The sequence below is a fragment of the Salmo salar genome, chromosome ssa10, assembly GCF_905237065.1.
Source record: "Salmo salar chromosome ssa10, Ssal_v3.1, whole genome shotgun sequence".
Classification (NCBI taxonomy): domain Eukaryota; kingdom Metazoa; phylum Chordata; class Actinopteri; order Salmoniformes; family Salmonidae; genus Salmo; species Salmo salar.
In genome coordinates, this window is record NC_059451.1 from 94,408,987 (window position 1) to 94,415,983 (window position 6,997).

At 43.8% G+C, this 6,997-nt stretch overlaps 1 long non-coding RNA gene across 1 annotated transcript; it reads right to left on the minus strand.

The window, feature by feature from the left end:
* Positions 1-4,721: 4,721 nt before the first annotated feature.
* On the minus strand, positions 4,722-6,393 carry LOC123724475 (uncharacterized). The gene is made up of 3 exons (XR_006757032.1): positions 6,289-6,393; positions 5,271-5,356; positions 4,722-5,067 (listed from the first exon to the last, which is right to left on the minus strand). It is a non-coding gene; the product is annotated as an uncharacterized lncRNA (long non-coding RNA).
* Positions 6,394-6,997: the final 604 nt, after the last annotated feature.

Below are 6,997 nucleotides of genomic sequence, written 5' to 3' on the forward strand. Positions count from 1 at the left end.
AACTTTAATTTAAAGAATGTTATTCGCCATCAAGAGGAGGGACACTAAAATGTTTTGCTGCGAGGTGGGAGGGGTCCTCAACGAAATCACGCTTAGGGCCCCCAAAAGGCTAGTGCCTGTATATACTGTATCAGTTTGTCTGCCCTTGTCCACACCAACCCCCTGACCCCTCTTTACACCCAAATGTTGTTTGTAAATGTGTGTTTGTGTGTGTGTGGAGGGGCTTGTGACGTACCATATCTGTATTACTGTGTCAGATGGAGACTGAGCAAACAATCTGTACTTCAAAGCTCACATTCATTGATTTTTCAGTCTGAGACGTTTAGCATGACAGCAGTGGAAATGAGGGGAATGATAGCTAAACTAGCCTGATCCAAGACCATCCTGACCACTGTGCTCTCGTGTAGCGAAACAGAATGTAACCTCACAAGATTTCAGGAGGGTTGTATGAGGCTAGAGAGTCACTACAGTTGAAGTAGTTTGACATTATTGTACAGCAGTCAAAAGCAACTAGGTGGCTCAGTAGCATACATAAGTCTATCACTGTACACATCTATACGGTCACCCACCATAGGGGGGGGTCCTTATAATTAGCTAAATACATATCCCTATCATCAAGTATGGTATTGAGATTGAGTCTGGCAGGGCAACTTGTTGCTCTGTTGTAGCCATATGTGTATGGATATGGTGATGGATGGGTTACCTCTGTATAATGTAGAGCACTTTTAGAGTTGGAGAAAATGTCATTTTAAAATAACAATCCAATCCTTATAAAACAATAGGCCAGTCCATTACCATTAATGCATTTCAGACTAGTGACCCCCAGAGGGCCCCCTCGTTCTTCTGGTCTTCCAGTGTGAGACTTGGTTTAGCCTGTGTATGGGCATTGGTACATGAGATCACTTTTGTAGAGGTTATGTGGAGACTGGCCCACTACATGCACATACACAGCCAACATCTCAGATGGTGACCTTGTTGCGCCCATAATAAATCAGTTGTTGACCTCTGACCCTGACAGTAACCTGATCCCCAGTGGTCAAACCCAGTGCTCATCAACATGTCTGTTTAACAGGGATATAACCAAAGGAGGTTGGTGGCACCTTAATTGGGGAGGACGGGCTCGTGGTGATGGCTGGAGCAGAATGGATGGAAGGGCATCAAATATATCAAACACATGGGTCCCCAGATCTTCAAAAAGTTCTACAGCTACACCATTGACAGCATCTTGACTGGTTGCATCACCGCCTGGTATGGCAACTGTTAGGCATTCGACCACAAGGTGCTACAGAGGGTAGTGCGTACAGCCCAGTACATCGCTGGGGCCAAGCTTCCTGCCTTCCAGGACCTATATACTAGGCGTGTCAGAGGAAGGCCCACAATATTGTCAAAGACTCGTCACCCAAGTCATAGACTGTTCTTTCTGCTGGCGCACGGCAAGTGGTACCGGAGTGCCAAGTCTTGGTCCTTAAGGCTCTTTAACAGCTTCAACGCCCAAGCCATAAGACTGCTGAACAATTAATTTAAAAAAATGTTTTGCATTGAACCCCCCCTCATCTTTGTTTTTACACTGCTGCTACTGGCTGTTTATCATCTATGCATAGTTACTTTACTTCTACCTACATATACAAATTACTGGCAAATTACCGGTACCCCCTGTATATAGCCTCATTATTGTTATTTTATTGTGTTACTTCTTAAAAAATATATATTTTCTACTTTCGGTTATTTCTTAACTCTATTTTCTTAAAACTGCATTGTTGGTTAAGGGCTTGTAAGTAAGCATTTCACGGTTGTATTCTGTTGTTTTCGGCTCTGTTTCAGCTATCTCCCCACAGCAGCCTCCACTGGATATAACACTTCCTCCTTTTTGAGACCCTGGTGAGGTGTGTGTCAGTGGAGGTTGCTGAGGGGAGGACAGCTCATAATATTGGCTGGAACGGAGCGAATGGAATGGCATCAAACACATGGAAAACATGTTTGATGTATTTGATACCATTCGATGGATTCCGCTCCAGCCATTACCACGAGCCCGTCCTCCCCAATTGAGGTGCCACCAACCTCCTGTGCTGTGTGTGTGTGTGTGACTGCATGCCTGGTCTGTCTGTCCGTCTGGGATATAACACTTCCTACTCTCTGAGAGACTGGCGAAGTGAAGACCAGGAGGCCTTGAAATCTTTAAATACTGGTGGCGTTTTTAGATGTTTAAGTGATGGTGTGTGCGAGAGTGCGTGAGAACGGCCAACAAATTAACTCTTGTGATTTGTGAGGGCTGCTGTGTGTTTACTAAGGAACCAGTAGGTAGTGATTTTATGTGTTTTTGTGTGGGGGTGGGGGGGGGGGGTTACCCGTTACTATGATGTGTGATTTACTGTGGAGGTGTAATGTAGACCACACAAGTCCCTAACACAGGATGACTGTCAGTCCCCCCCACCCCCATAAACATTAAAGGTTCCTTGTCAACCGAGGATACTTTTTCATACACCCTCCCACCCCCCCTCCACGGCAACCAGAGAAAGTCCTAACCATACCACCCCTTCCCTGTGGGCCTAAAAGCAAAGAAAGTTTAAAAAATATATGAAAATAGGTATGCACCGTGTGTTTGGAAAAAATTCAGACCCCTGGATTTTTTCAACATTTTGTTACGTTACAGCCTGGATTAAATAAAAAATAGATGTTTGATCAGGTTTAAGTCTGGCTGGGCTACTCAAGGATATTCAGAAACTCCCGAAGCCACTTCTGCGTAGTCTTGGCTGTGTGTTTGGGGTCGTTGTCCTGTTGGAATGTGAACCTTCGCCCCAGTCTGAGGTCCTGAGAGCTCTGCAGGTTTTCATCAAGGATCGCTCTGTACTTTGCTCTGTTCATCTTTGCCTCGATCCTGACTAGTCTCCCAGTCCCTGCCACTGAAAAACATCCCCACAGCATGATTCTGCCACCACCATGCTTCAACATAGGGATGATGCCAGATTTCCTCCAGACGTGACGCTTGGCAATCAGGCCAAAGAGTTCAATCTTGGTTTCATCAGACCAGATAATCTTGTTTCTCATGGTCTGAGAGTCTTTAGGTGCCTTTTGGTAAATTCCAAACTGGCTGTCATGTGCCTTTTACTGAGGAGTGGCTTCCGTCTGGCCAATCTACCATAAAGGCCTGATTGGTGGAGTGCTGCAGAGATGGTTGTCCTTCTGGAAGGTTCTCTCATCTCCACAGAGGAACTCTAGAGCTATCTCAGAGTGACCTTCAGGTTCTTGGTCACCTCCCTGACCAATGCCCTTCTCCCCGATTGCTCAGTTTGGCCGGGCGGCCAGCTCTTCGGAAGAGTCTTGATGATTCCAAACTTCTTCCATTTAAGAATGATGGAGGCCACTGTGTTCTTGGGGACCTTCAATGCTGCAGACATTTTTTGGTACCCTTCCCCAGATCTGTGCCTCAAAACAATCCTGTCTCGGAGCTCTACGGACAATTCCTTCGACCTCATGTCTTGGTTTTTGCTCAGACATGCACTGTCAACTGTGGGACCTTATATAGACAGGTGTGTGCCTTTCCAAATCTTGTGCCTTTTCAATTGAATTTTCCACAGGTGGACTCCAATCAAGTTGTAGAAACATCTCAAGGATGATCAATGGAAACAGGATGCACCTGAGCTCAATTTCAAGTCTCATAGGAAAGGGTCTGAATACTTATGTAAATAAGTTATTTCTGTTTTTTATTTGTAATACATTTGCAAAAATTTCTAAAAACCTGTTTTCCCTTCATCATCATGGGGTATTGTGTGTAGATATACAGTGCCTTCAGAAAGTATTCACACCCCTTGACTTTTTCCACATACATTTAAAATTGATTTTGTGTCTTTGGTCTACACACAATACCCCATAATGTCAAAGTGGAATTGTGTTTTTAGACATTTTTACAAATTAGTTAAAAATGGATAGCTGAAATGTCTTAAGTCAAGTATTCAACCCCTTTGTTATGGCAAGCCTAAATAAGTTCAGGAGTAAAAATGTGCTTAACAAGTCACATAATAATTTGCATGGACTTTGTGTGCAATAATGGTGTTTAATTAACATGTATCCCACACATAAAATGAACTGTATGGTCCCTCAGTGTAGTAGTGAATTTCAAACACAGATTCAACCAGAAAGACCAGAGAGGTTTTCCAATGCCTCGCAATGAAGGGCACCTATTGGTAAATTGGTTAAAAAAAAGGCTGATGGTGACCTTAAAACAGTTAGAGTTTAATGGCTGTGATAGGAGAAAACTGAAGATGGATCAACAACACTGTAGTTACTCTGTACAGGAAGCCTGTACAGAATAAAAACATTCCAAAACATGCATCCTGTTTGCAACAAGGCATTAAAGTAATACTGCAAAAATTGTGGCAAAGCAATTAACTTTTGTCCTGAATACATAGTGTTATTATTGGTGAACAATATTAGGACCAAAGTGTAGTTTACATTGTTAAAGGGATATATCAGTGAAGGCCATCTCTTCCAGGGCAAAAGGAGATACCATATGTCTCTCTATACTCAGCCAAGGGGACGGAAGAATCATGTCTAAACCAATTTAGGATGGGGCAAAATGCTAGTGCCTGGAAATACAATTTATCGTTTGGTACGGATAGTCCACCTAGGAAGTTCCCTTTTTGTAAATGTGTTAATTTTTATCCAGGATAGCTTAGCTTGCCACCACAAACTTCCCTGATTTATTTGATTTATATGTTTGGTTGTAGGCCCACCACTTTTAACAACAATTCTGAGTACTCTGTATATTTTCACACCTCCCGGGAACCACCAAATCTGACAGCAAGGAAATCTCCAGTCCTTCCCAGCTTACTGCACCCTGTGTTGCGTGGTGACTTCTCGAAGTTGTAGCAGCTCAGCCATTGTTGGTGTGGCACTTCAGGGAGTCTTGGGTCATCTGATCACAGGATCATTCTCCTTGGTAGCCCCAATTGAGAGCCCAGTCTTCTCAACACTTCTCTCTGAAGCTCTGGGATGTCAATGTAGTCCTTTGTAGTTTTCAATGCGTAGACACTTCACCTTCGAAGCTTGCTATTGTAGAGTCTTCTTTAGCTGAAAGATATAACAATATTTGGTGATTATTTTGTCTATAGAATTGTATTACTATCAGTGCAGAAATGTAGTGTGCATTGCACCTAATGAAAATATAACAGCGATAACATGTATTATATTGTAATGAGTTCTAGTAAATGTAATTGTTTTAGTTTTACATCATACAAATACTTTTCACAATCTAGAGGACAACTAACACTTACATCATGTTGCCCTATGCGTTCTCCAAGGTTGGATGATGGTTACAAAGGCTGTAGTCAAGTGCTGCCAGTAGGGTTCCAGCCTCAGACTGGAGGAGGTAAAGCAAACTGTCTACATGAGTATGTTATTCTGGAATGTCTCCAGCTCAGATGAAGACCTAGATCAGGGTAGGCCTACTCCAGTCCTCGGGGGCCTGATTGGTATCACACTTTCCACCAGCCCTATAACTGTCACACCTTATTAAACTAATTGCATTCTAAACCGAAGACCATGAAAAGTTGATTATTGGAGTCAAGCTAGCTGGGGCAAAAGTGTGTCACCAATCAAGCCCCCGAGGACTGGTCACAACTTGTAGACTTGTTTACGTGCTGCTGTGCGATTTGTTGCTAACCTTACTTTGCTACCTGCCAACTTTATGTTTTTTACATTTTAATTATGGATTTATATTTACATTTTTTCCCTCGCTCAACTTTTTTCATTCAACTTTTTCACCCCGGACGCTTTATCTGGACGTGGTTCGTCAGGACCTCCACTAGCCCGAAGCTAAGTAGTAACATTAATATTATGCCCTCTAATTGCAGTCACTGTACTCATAATACAGGAGAACGATCGCCTTATGGCGAGGATAGCTGTGCTGCAAGCCCAGCTTCAGACGCAATCGTTAGGCAAGGGTAATTTAAGTGTAGGAAAGGATGAAACAGCGTCTGTGCCACCAGTAAGTACAGATAGTAACGTTAGTATAAATCCCCTCGCACAGTCCCCGCAGCCGGACAATTTTCTCATGGCTTCTGGAAGGAAATGCTGTAGGAAAGCCGACAGAAACTTTCAACCGGTTCTCCCCCTTAAGCAACGGATCAGAGGCAGAGCCTTCTCTGGTCTCTCCTCCTCCAGTTACGGTGTCTGAGACGCTGAAGCCTCCCACCATTAGCTCTGACAAGTTGAAAACCCAAGTCATTGATGACTCCATTACCCGCAATATTAGACTTAAAACGAATCATCCAGCGATCATACACTATTTACCAGGGTGCAGGGCTACCGATGTTAAGGCTATTCTGAAGCTGGTGCTGGCGAAGGCTAAAACTGGTGAGTGTAGAGAGTATAGGGATACTGTTATCCACGTCGGCAACAACGATGTTAGCATGAAACAGTCAGAGGTCACCAAGCGCAACATAGCTTCAGCGTGTAAATCAGCTAGAAAGATGTGTCGGCATCGAGTAATAGTCTCTGGCCCCCTCCCAGTTAGGGGGAGTGATGAGCTCTACAGCAGAGTCTCACAACTCAATCGCTGGTTTAAAACTGTTTTCTGCCCCTCCCAAAAGATAGAATTTGTAGATAATTGGCCCTCTTTCTGGGACTCACCCACAAACAGGACCAAGACTGGCCTGCTGAGGAGTGACGGACTCCATCCTAGCTGGAGGGGTGTTCTCGTCTTATCTACGAACATACACAGGGCTTTAACTACCCTATGAGATAGGGTTCACACCAGGCAGCATGCTGTTAGCCAGTCTACAGCTTAGTGGAGTCTGCCACTAGCACAGTCAGTGTAGTCAGCTCAGATATCAGCATTGGGACAGTGTCTGTGGTTCGATCTTGGTTGGGCAAAACAAAACATGGCGGTGTTTGGCCTGAGCAATCTCACTGGAATAAAGACCTCCTCCATTCATGTCATTATTGAAAGAGATATTGATATCTCACATCTCAAAATAGGGCTACTTAATGTTAGATCCCT